General features: G+C 43.3%; 1 long non-coding RNA gene across 1 annotated transcript; it reads right to left on the bottom strand.

The window, feature by feature from the left end:
• Positions 1–276: 276 nt before the first annotated feature.
• On the bottom strand, positions 277–910 carry LOC135566593 (uncharacterized). Its single transcript, XR_010462133.1, has 3 exons — positions 701–910; positions 461–632; positions 277–381 (listed from the first exon to the last, which is right to left on the bottom strand). It is a non-coding gene; the product is annotated as an uncharacterized LOC135566593 (long non-coding RNA).
• Positions 911–11,387: the final 10,477 nt, after the last annotated feature.

The raw sequence follows: 11,387 nt of genomic DNA, 5'->3' as shown, positions 1-11,387 counted from the left end.
TCATATAGATGGTCATCAGGGAAGGCCAGTGGGTCCAACCGGTCCCTGAAGACCCTTTCTCGCCTGAAGGCTCTCCTCAGCACAAGTGCTTCTTCATCCACCACATCTCTTACTAATGGGCATGCCATTGTCAGAGCAGAAAGGAACACACAATTTTGGGCCTTCATATAGGCTAGTGGCCACACCTGGTGCTGGGGGTGGGCAAAAGAGGGCGATGCCTTATAACGATGACTTGGTTGTACTGATTGCTGGGAAAATAAAAAAACCTTAGAAAGATGCCACCGTCCTGTGTGCTCACAATAAGAGCTCATATGTCATGGCTCACTTGACTTTACGAGAATATACCTAATTTTTATTTTGAGCTGTGTCATCTTCTTGGAGCTGGGGAGGAAGAAAAAAATAATGATTAATACATTTGTGTTACAGTTAGCATACAGTGTACATTGAAGGCATATCTCACCTCCCTCTCAAGTTTTTTTATTTCAAGGTCCAGTTTCCTAATTGTCCTCTTTTTTATTTCGGACTCCAGTGCAAGATTTTCCATCTTTTTCTTCTTGTACTGAATGTCTGTCTGCCAGTTCTATTTGGCGCCGGAGGTGGTTGCCATACAACTTTCTGATAGCTTGTGAGCTCTGTGAACACAATACAATTAGCGCAGCTGGAATTTGGCAGGATGTGGTGTCCTTTTATTAATACGCACTATGTTGCCAGGCTGGTTTTCCCACTGTATAGCATCTGGGTCCTGTAAAAGAAATTAGATTTTTTGATTTTGATGAGGACTCCTCACCATTGTAGAGTAAATAGTACTTTCACAGTCTTAACATGATACCTCATGCCTTCTGGAATCCAGAGATGGTCTCCTCCTCATCATCGTCTCCATCATGTGCTGTTGCTGCTGCACTGGGGCCTTCACCCTATCACATTTAATCGGATTCATATGAAGCTAGTAGACAAGACATGCCAGGCCTACAGTATGCCTTTGATGGAGTACTCACTGGATCAGCATCGTCTGGTGCTTGTGCTGGTGGCTCTAACAGGAACACAGTGCTGCCAGGCACTGCAAGGCAATAGGTAAACCAAAGTCAGACAGTCCAAATTGATTCAATATGAATGTGGTTGTATCCCATGTAGAGATGGAAGGACATACCTTGAATGAAGCGGGTGGCATCTTGGGAGGAACCTATGCTCGTCTCTTTCCCCCAGGGATCCCCTCTAAAACGGGCCTGCCTTTATTTAGCTCCAAGGCCATGTCCTCTGCTGGGGTAAGGTCAGCCTTTGGTGACCCACCACCCGTGCCTTGTCTGTGGGTATTCTTTTCACTGCTAAAACAGTACAGACAATGTGTGAGCAGGCACCTTCTGGGTACAATATATGCTTGTGCTTTGTTAAATATTAGTCAGGGACCATACCATTCTGCAGAATGTTCTTGTATTTGATTTTGACCTGCTGCCATGTCCGTTTTGGCCCGTTCATGTTTAATCTACACACACACACACATTTAATGTAGTCACACTGCAAAAATTACTTGGTATTTTTGTCTTGTTTTCAGTAAAAATATCAAAAAATGTATCATAGCTTTATACAGTGTGATGGAGTTACTTTTACACAATTTCACTCATATCTGCAGTGCATTTCAATTAAAATTTAACCGTTTCATAATTACAGTACAACTGCATTTTTGGAGATGTGAATTAAATATTTGAATTGTAATTGTGATGTTTCAGCGGAGCGGTGAGTGTGTAATTGTGCACTACTTACGCATTCAGGCGGTCTGCAATACTTTGCCACGCTTTTTCTCTTTGCTTTATCACTGTGGCGGTGTTGCCTTTCTTCTTAATTATATATTTTACCTCCTGTATGCCTCCATGAGGATTTGTGCTTCAACGGGGAAAAGTACGCGCTCTAGTTGCCATGGTAAATCAGTTAATCTGTGATCTGTGGCAGGGTCTATTTGAGTGAGCCGTGAGCGCGCACCTATCCAGGATTGGTTTCACCTGGCTTAATGAATCCGTGTCTGCTCATCCTGGCTTGGTCTTTGTGCAACCAATTAAGCCTGGACGCACATGTTTTGGCTTCATTGAGCTCAGCTGAGTCATTTATCCCGGATGTCTTAATTCTACTTTTGTGCAACAGGCCCCAGGTGAAGAAGAAGGTAACTGATGTAAGGCTAGGATTAACTGGAAATAAAAGTCAGGCTAGGATTAACTGGAAATAAAAGTCAGGCTAGGATTAACTGGAAATAAAAGTCAGGCTAGGATTAACTGGAATTAAAAGTCAGGCTAGGATTAACTGGAAATAAAAGTCAGGCTAGGATTAACTGGAAATAAAAGTCAGGCTAGGATTAACTGGAAATAAAAGTCAGGCTAGGATTAACTGGAAATAAAAGTCAGGCTAGGATTAACTGGAAATAAAAGTCAGGCTAGGATTAACTGGAAATAAAAGTCAGGCTAGGATTAACTGGAAATAAAAGTCAGGCTAGGATTAACTGGAAATAAAAGTCAGGCTAGGATTAACTGGAAATAAAAGTCAGGCTAGGATTAACTGGAAATAAAAAGTCAGGCTAGGATTAACTGGAAATAAAAGTCAGGCTAGGATTAAAAGTCTAGGAAATAAATAAAGTCAGGCTAGGATTAACTGGAAATAAAAGTCAGGCTAGATTAACTGGAAATAAAAGTCAGGCTAGGATTAACTGGAAATAAAAGTCAGGCTAGGATTAACTGGAAATAAAGTCAGGCTAGGATTAACTGGAAATAAAAAGTCTGGAAATAAAAGGCTAGGATTAACTGGAAATAAAAAGTCAGGCTAGGGATTAACTGGAAATAAAAGTCAGGCTAGGATTAACTGGAAATAAAAGTCAGGCTAGGATTAACTGGAAATAAAAGTCAGGCTAGGATTAACTGGAAATAAAAGTCAGGCTAGGATTAACTGGAAATAAAAGTCAGGCTAGGATTAACTGGAAATAAAAGTCAGGGCTAGGATTAACTGGAAATAAAAAGTCAGGCTAGGATTAACTGGAAATAAAAAGTCAGGCTAGGATTAACTGGAAATAAAAGTCAGGCTAGGATTAACTGGAAATAAAAGTCAGGCTAGGATTAACTGGAAATAAAAGTCAGGCTAGGATTAACTGGAAATAAAAGTCAGGCTAGGATTAACTAGGATTAACTAAAAGTCAGGCTAGGATTAACTGGAAATAAAAAAAAAAAAATTAACTGGAAAAAAAGTCAGGCTAGGATTAACTGGAAATAAAAGTCAGGCTAGGATTAACTGGAAATAAAAGTCAGGCTAGGATTAACTGGAAATAAAAGTCAGGCTAGGATTAACTGGAAATAAAAGTCAGGCTAGGATTAACTGGAAATAAAAGTCAGGCTAGGATTAACTGGAAATAAAGTCAGGCTAGGATTAACTGGAAATAAAAAGTCAGGCTAGGATTAACTGGAAATAAAAGTCAGGCTAAGATTAACTGGAAATAAAAGTCAGGCTAGATTAACTGGAAATAAAAGTCAGGCTAGGATTAACTGGAAATAAAAGTCAGGCTAGGATTAACTGGAAATAAAAGTCAGGCTAGGGATTAACTGGAAATAAAAAGTCAGGCTAGGATTAACTGGAAATAAAAGTCAGGCTAGGATTAACTGGAAATAAAAGTCAGGCTAGGATTAACTGGAAATAAAAGTCAGGCTAGATTAACTGGAAATAAAAGTCAGGCTAGGATTAACTGGAAATAAAAGTCAGGCTAGGATTAACTGGAAATAAAAGTCAGGCTAGGATTAACTGGAAATAAAAAGTCAGGCTAGGATTAACTGGAAATAAAAGTCAGGCTAGGATTAACTGGAAATAAAAGTCAGGCTAGGATTAACTGGAAATAAAAGTCAGGCTAGAACTGGAAATAAAAGTCCTGGGAAATAAAAGTCAGGCTAGGGATTAACTGGAAATAAAAGTCAGGCTAGGATTAACTGGGAAATAAAAGTCAGGCTAGGATTAACTGGAAATAAAAGTCAGGCTAGGATTAACTGGAAATAAAAAGTCAGGCTAGGATTAACTGGAAATAAAGTCAGGCTAGGGATTAACTGGAAATAAAAGTCAGGCTAGGATTAACTGGAAATAAAAGTCAGGCTAGGATTAACTGGAAATAAAAGTCAGGGCTAGGATTAACTGGAAATAAAAGTCAGGCTAGGATTAACTGGAAATAAAAGTCAGGCTAGGATTAACTGGAAATAAAAGTCAGGCTAGGATTAACTGGAAATAAAGTCAGGCTAGGATTAACTGGAAATAAAAAGTCAGCTAGGATTAACTGGAAATAAAAGTCAGGCTTAGGATTAACTGGAAATAAAAGTCAGGCTAGGATTAACTGGAAATAAAAGTCAGGCTAGGATTAACTGGAAATAAAAGTCAGGCTAGGATTAACTGGAAATAAAAAGTCAGGCTAGGGATTAACTGGAAATAAAAGTCAGGCTAGGGATTAACTGAAATAAAAAGTCAGGCTAGGATTAACTGGAAATAAAAAAGTCAGGCTAGGATTAACTGGAAATAAAAAAGTCAGGCTAGGATTAACTGGAAATAAAAGTCAGGCTAGGATTAACTGGAAATAAAAGTCAGGCTAGGATTAATTGGAAATAAAAGTCAGGCTAGGATTAACTGGAAATAAAAGTCAGGCTAGGATTAACTGGAAATAAAAGTCAGGCTAGGTTAACTGAAATAAAAGTCAGGCTAGGATTAACTGGAAATAAAAGTCAGGCTAGGATTAACTGAAAATAAAAAAAGTCAGGCTAGGATTAACTGGAAATAAAAGTCAGGCTAGGATTAACTGGAAATAAAAGTCAGGCTAGGATTAACTAAATAAAAAGTCAGGTTAGGATTAACTGGAAATAAAAGTCAGGCTAGGATTAACTGGAAATAAAAGTCAGGCTAGGATTAACTGGAAATAAAAGTCAGGCTAGATTAACTGGAAATAAAAGTCAGGCTAGGATTAACTGGAAATAAAAGTCAGGCTAGGATTAACTGGAAATAAAAGTCAGGCTAGATTAACTGATTAACTGGAAATAAAAGTCAGGCTAGGATTAACTGGAAAATTGAAAAAAAGTCAGGCTAGGATTAACTGAAATAAAAGTCAGGCTAGATTATTAACTGGAAATAAAAGTCAGGCTAGGATTAACTGGAAATAAAAGTCAGGCTAGGATTAACTGGAAATAAAAGTCAGGCTAGGATTAACTGGAAATAAAAAGTCAGGCTAGGATTAACTGGAAATAAAAGTCAGGCTAGATTAACTGAAATAAAAAGTCAGGCTAGGATTAACTGGAAATAAAAGTCAGGCTAGGATTAACTGGAAATAAAAGTCAGGCTAGATTAACTGGAAATAAAAGTCAGGCTAGGATTAACTGGAAATAAAAGTCAGGCTAGGATTAACTGGAAATAAAAGTCAGGCTAGGATTAACTGGAAATAAAAGTCAGGCTAGGATTAAATAAAAGTCAGGCTAGGATTAATAAAAAGTCAGGCTAGGATTAACTGGAAATAAAAGGATTAACTGGAAATAAAGTCAGGCTAGGATTAACTGGAAATAAAAGTCAGGCTAGGATTAACTGGAAATAAAAGTCAGGCTAGGATTAACTGGAAATAAAAGTCAGGCTAGGGATTAACTGGAAATAAAAGTCAGGCTAGGATTAACTGGAAATAAAAGTCAGGCTAGGATTAACTGGAAATAAAAAAGTCAGGCTAGGATTAACTGGAAATAAAAGTCAGGCTAGGATTAACTTAACTGGAAATAAAAGTCAGGCTAGGATTAACTGGAAATAAAAGTCAGGCTAGGATTAACTGGAAATAAAAGTCAGGCTAGGATTAACTGGAAATAAAAGTCAGGCTAGGATTAACTGAAATAAAAAGTCTAATTAAAAGTCAGGCTAGGATTAACTGGAAATAAAAAGTTAACTGGAAAATAAAAGGCTAGGATTAACTGGAAATAAAAGTCAGGCTAGGATTAACTGGAAATAAAAGTCAGGCTAGGATTAACTGGAAATAAAAGTCAGGCTAGGATTAACTGAAATAAAAGTCAGGCTAGGATTAACTGGAAATAAAAGTCAGGCTAGGATTAACTGGAAATAAAAAGTCAGGCTAGGATTAACTGGAAATAAAAGTCAGGCTAGGATTAACTGGAAATAAAAATAAAAAGTCAGGCTAGGATTAACTGGAAATAAAAGTCAGGCTAGATTAACTGGAAATAAAAGTCAGGCTAGGATTAACTGGAAATAAAAGTCAGGCTAGGATTAACTGGAAATAAAAGTCAGGCTAGGATTAACTGGAAATAAAAGTCAGGCTAGGATTAACTGGAAATAAAAAGTCAGGCTAGGATTAACTGGAAATAAAGTCAGGCTAGGATTAACTGGAAATAAAAGTCAGGCTAGGATTAACTGGAAATAAAAGTCAGGCTAGATTAACTGGAAATAAAAGTCAGGCTAGGATTAACTGGAAATAAAAGTCAGGCTAGGATTAACTGGAAATAAAAGTCAGGCTAGGATTAACTGGAAATAAAAGTCAGGCTAGGGATTAACTGAAATAAAAGTCAGGCTAGGATTAACTGGAAATAAAAGTCAGGCTAGGATTAACTGGAAATAAAAGTCAGGCTAGGATTAACTGGAAATAAAAGTCAGGCTAGGATTAACTGGAAATAAAAAGTCAGGCTAGGATTAACTGGAAATAAAAGTCAGGCTAGGATTAACTGAAATAAAAGTCAGGCTAGGATTAACTGGAAAAAAAGTCAGGCTAGGATTAACTGGAAATAAAAGTCAGGCTAGGATTAACTGGAAATAAAAGTCAGGCTAGGATTAACTGGAAATAAAAGTCAGGCTAGGATTAACTGAAATAAAAGTCAGGCTAGGATTAACTGGAAATAAAAGTCAGGCTAGGATTAACTGGAAATAAAAGTCAAAGTCACCCAGTAAAATTATACTTGAGTAAAAATCTAAAATTATTTGGTTTAAAATATCAGAAATAAAATTATAAATCATTTCAAATTCCTTATATTAAGCAAACCAGCACAATTTTCTTGTTTTTTTTTATTTACGGAACGCAAGGGGCACACTCCATCACTCAGACATCATTTACAAATGAAGCATGTGTGTTTAGTGAGTCCTCCAGATCAGAGGCAGTAGGGATGACCAGGGATGTTCTCTGTTTAGTGAGTCCTCCAGATCAGAGGCAGTAGGGATGACCAGGATGCTCTCTGTTTAGTGAGTCCTCCAGATCAGAGGCAGTAGGGAGGACCAGGGATGTTCTCTGTTTAGTGAGTCCTCCAGATCAGAGGCAGTAGGGATGTCCAGGGATGTTCTCTGTTTAGTGAGTCCTCCAGATCAGAGGCAGTAGGGATGACCAGGGATGTTCTCTGTTTAGTGAGTCCTCCAGATCAGAGGCAGTAGATGACCAGGGATGTTCTCTGTTTAGTGAGTCCTCCAGATCAGAGGCAGTAGGGATGACCAGGGATGTTCTCTGTTTAGTGAGTCCTCCAGATCAGAGGCAGTAGGGATGACCAGGGATGTTCTCTGTTTAGTGAGTCCACCAGATCAGAGGCAGTAGGGAGGACCAGGGATGTTCTCTGTTTAGTGAGTCCGTCAGATCAGAGGCAGTAGATGACCAGGGATGTTCTCTGTTTAGTGAGTCCTCCAGATCAGAGGCAGTAGGGTCAACCAGGGATGTTCTCTGTTTAGTCAGTCCTCCAGATCAGAGGCAGTAGATGACCAGGGATGTTCTCTGTTTAGTGAGTCCTCCAGATCAGAGGCAGTAGGGATGACCAGGAATGTTCTCTGTTTCGTGAGTCTGCCAGATCAGAGACAGTAGGGATGACCAGGGATGTTCTCTGTTTAGTGAGTCCTCCAGATCAGAGGCAGTAGAGAATACCAGGGATGTTCTCTGTTTAGTGAGTCCTCCAGATCAGAGGCAGTAGTGATGACCAGGGATGTTCTATGTTTAGTGAGTCCTCCAGATCAGAGGCAGTAGGGAGGACCAGGGATGTTCTCTGTTTAGTGAGTCCTCCAGATCAGAGGCAGTAGGGAAGACCAGGGATGTTCTCTGTTTAGTGAGTCCACCAGATCAGAGGTAGTAGGGATGACCAGGGATGTTCGCTGTTTAGTGAGTCCGTCAGATCAGAGGCAGTAGATGACCAGGGATGTTCTCTGTTTAGTGAGTCCTCCAGATCAGAGGCAGTAGGGTCAACCAGGGATGTTCTCTGTTTAGTCAGTCCTCCAGATCAGAGGCAGTAGGGAGGACCAGGGATGTTCTCTGTTTAGTGAGTCCTCCAGATCAGAGGCAGTAGAGATTACCAGGGATGTTCTCTGTTTAGTGAGTCCTCTAGATCAGAGGCAGTAGAGATTACCAGGGATGTTCTCTGTTTAGTGAGTCCTCCAGATCAGAGGCAGTAGAGATGACCAGGGATGTTCTCTGTTTAGTGAGTCCTCCAGATCAGAGGCAGTAGGGAGGACCAGGGATGTTCTCTGTTTAGTGAGTCCTCCAGATCAGAGGCAGTAGAGATGACCAGGGATGTTCTCTGTTTAGTGAGTCCTCTAGATCAGAGGCAGTAGAGATTACCAGGGATGTTCTCTGTTTAGTGAGTCCTCCAGATCAGAGGCAGTAGAGATGACCAGGGATGTTCTCTGTTTAGTGAGTCCTCCAGATCAGAGGCAGTAGAGATGACCAGGGACGTTCTCTGTTTAGTGAGTCCTCCAGATCAGAGGCAGTAGGGATCACCAGGGATGTTCTCTGTTTAGTGTGTCCACCATATCAGAGGCAGTAGGGATGACCAGGGATGTTCTCTGTTTAGTGAGTCCTCCAGATCAGAGGCAGTAGAGAATACCAGGGATGTTCTCTGTTTAGTGAGTCCTCCAGATCAGAGGAAGTAGGGAGGACCAGGGGTGTTCTCTGTCTAGTGAGTCCTCCAGATCAGAGGCAGTAGGGAGGACCAGGGATGTTCTCTGTTTAGTGAGTCCTCCAGATCAGAGGCAGTAGGGAGGACCAGGGGTGTTCTCTGTCTAGTGAGTCCTCCAGATCAGAGGCAGTAGAGATGACCAGGGATGTTCTCTGTTTAGTGAGTCCTCCAGATCAGAGGCAGTAGGGAGGACCAGGGGTGTTCTCTGTCTAGTGAGTCCTCCAGATCAGAGGCAGTAGAGATGACCAGGGATGTTCTCTGTTTAGTGAGTCCTCCAGATCAGAGGCAGTAGAGAATACCAGGGATGTTCTCTGTTTAGTGAGTCCTCCAGATCAGAGGCAGTAGAGATTACCAGGGATGTTCTCTGTTTAGTGAGTCCTCCAGATCAGAGGCAGTAGAGAATACCAGGGATGTTCTCTGTTTAGTGAGTCCTCCAGATCAGAGGAAGTAGGGAGGACCAGGGATGTTCTCTGTTTAGTGAGTCCTCCAGATCAGAGGCAGTAGGGATGACCAGGGAAGTTCTCTGTTTAGTGAGTCCTCCAGATCAGAGGCAGTAGAGATGACCAGGGATGTTCTCTGTTTAGTGAGTCCTCCAGATCAGAGGCAGTAGGGATGACCAGGGATGTTCTCTGTTTAGTGAGTCCTCCAGATCAGAGGCAGTAGGGATGACCAGGGATGTTCTCTGTTTAGTGAGTCCTCCAGATCAGAGGCAGTAGGGATGACCAGGGATGTTCTCTGTTTAGTGAGTCCTCCAGATCAGAGGCAGTAGGGATGACCAGGGATGTTCGGTTGATAAGTGACTATTTTCCTGTCCTGCTAAGCATTCAAAATGTAAAAGTACTTTTGGGTGTCAAGGAAAATGTACAATATTAACAGTGGTTAAGGGCGCTGTACTGCAGCGCCGGCTGTGCCACCAGAGACTCTGGGTTCGCGCCCAGGCTCTGTCGTAACCGGCCGCGACCGGGAGGTCCGTGGGGCGACGCACAATTGGCCTAGCGTCGTCCGGGTTAGGGAGGGCATGGCTGGTAGGGATATCCTTGTCTCATCGCGCACCAACGACTCCTGTGGCGGGCCGAGCGCAGTGCGCGCTAACCAAGGTCGCCAGGTGTACGGTGTTTCCTCCGACACATTGGTGCGGCTGGCTTCCGGGTTGGATGCGCACTGTGTTAAGAAGCAGTGCGGCTTGGTTGGGTATCGGAGGACGCATGACTTTCACTCCTGCTGAGTTGTTGCTTTAGATGTATTTTAGCCCAGGCTCACTCAGCCCAGTCTCTCTCAGTCCAGTCTCTCTCAGCCCAGTCTCACTCAGCCCAGTCTCTCAGTCAGGCTCCTCAGCTCTCTCAGCCACTCAGTCTCCTCTCAGTCCAGTCTCACTCAGCCCAGTCTCTCTCAGTCCAGGCTCTCTCCAGCTCCAGTCTCTCTCAGTCCAGGCTCTCTCAGTCCAGTCTCTCTCAGTCCAGTCTCACTCAGCCCAGTCTCTCTCAGTCCAGTCTCTCTCAGGCCAGTCTCTCTCCAGTCTCAGTCAGCCAGTCTCTCAGTCCAGGCTCTCCCAGTCCAGTCTCTCTCAGTCCAGTCTCCTCAGCCCAGTCTCTCAGTCAGTCCAGGCCCAGTCTCTCAGGCTCAGTCTCTCTCAGGCCAGTCTCTCTCAGTCCAGTCTCACTCCAGCTCTCAGTCTCTCTCAGTCCAGTCTCTCTCCCGTCCAGTCTCTCTCAGTCCAGTCTCGCTCAGCCCAGTCTCTCTCAGTCCAGTCTCTCTCTCTCAGCCCAGTCTCTCTCAGCTCCAGTCTCTCTCAGTCCTCTCTCAGTCTCTCTCAGCCCCCTCTCCAAGCTTGGCTCTCTCCCCAGCCAGCCCAGCTCTCTCAGTCCAGGCTCTCTCTCAGTCCAGGCTCTCAGTCCCAGTCTCTCTCAGTCCAGGCTCTCTCCAGTCTCTCAGTCTCAGCCCAGTCTCTCTCAGCCCAGTCTCTCTCAGCCCAGTCTCTCTCAGTCCAGGCTCTCTCAGTCCAGGCTCTCAGTCCCGTCTCTCTCAGTCCAGTCCCAGTCTCTCAGTCCAGGCTCTCTCAGCCCAGTCTCTCTCAGTCCAGTCTCTCTCAGTCCAGGCTCTCTCAGCCCAGTCTCTCTCAGTCCAGGCTCTCTCAGTCAGTCTCTCCTCAGTCAGTCTCTCTCAGTCCAGGCTCTCTCACTCAGCCCAGTCTCCTCAGCAGTCTCTCTCAGTCCAGGCTCTCAGGCTCTCTCAGTCCAGGCTCACTCAGCCCAGTCTCTCTCAGTCTCAGGCTCTCACCAGGCTCTCTCAGCCCAGTCTCTCTCAGTCCAGGCTCACTCAGTCCAGGCTCTCTCAGTCCAGGCTCTCTCAGTCCAGTCTCTCTCAGTCCAGTCTCTCTCAGTCCAGTCTCTCTCAGCCCAGTCTCTCTCAGCCCAGTCTCTCTCAGTCCAGTCTCTCTCAGGCCAGGCTCTCTCAGTCCAGGCTCTCTCAGTCCAGGCTCTC

This window comes from Oncorhynchus nerka, unplaced genomic scaffold (assembly GCF_034236695.1).
Source record: "Oncorhynchus nerka isolate Pitt River unplaced genomic scaffold, Oner_Uvic_2.0 unplaced_scaffold_4072, whole genome shotgun sequence".
Taxonomy (NCBI): Eukaryota; Metazoa; Chordata; class Actinopteri; order Salmoniformes; family Salmonidae; genus Oncorhynchus; species Oncorhynchus nerka.
The sequence above is the reverse complement of the archived record's forward strand: the minus strand, read 5'-3'. Positions and strand labels throughout refer to the sequence as shown.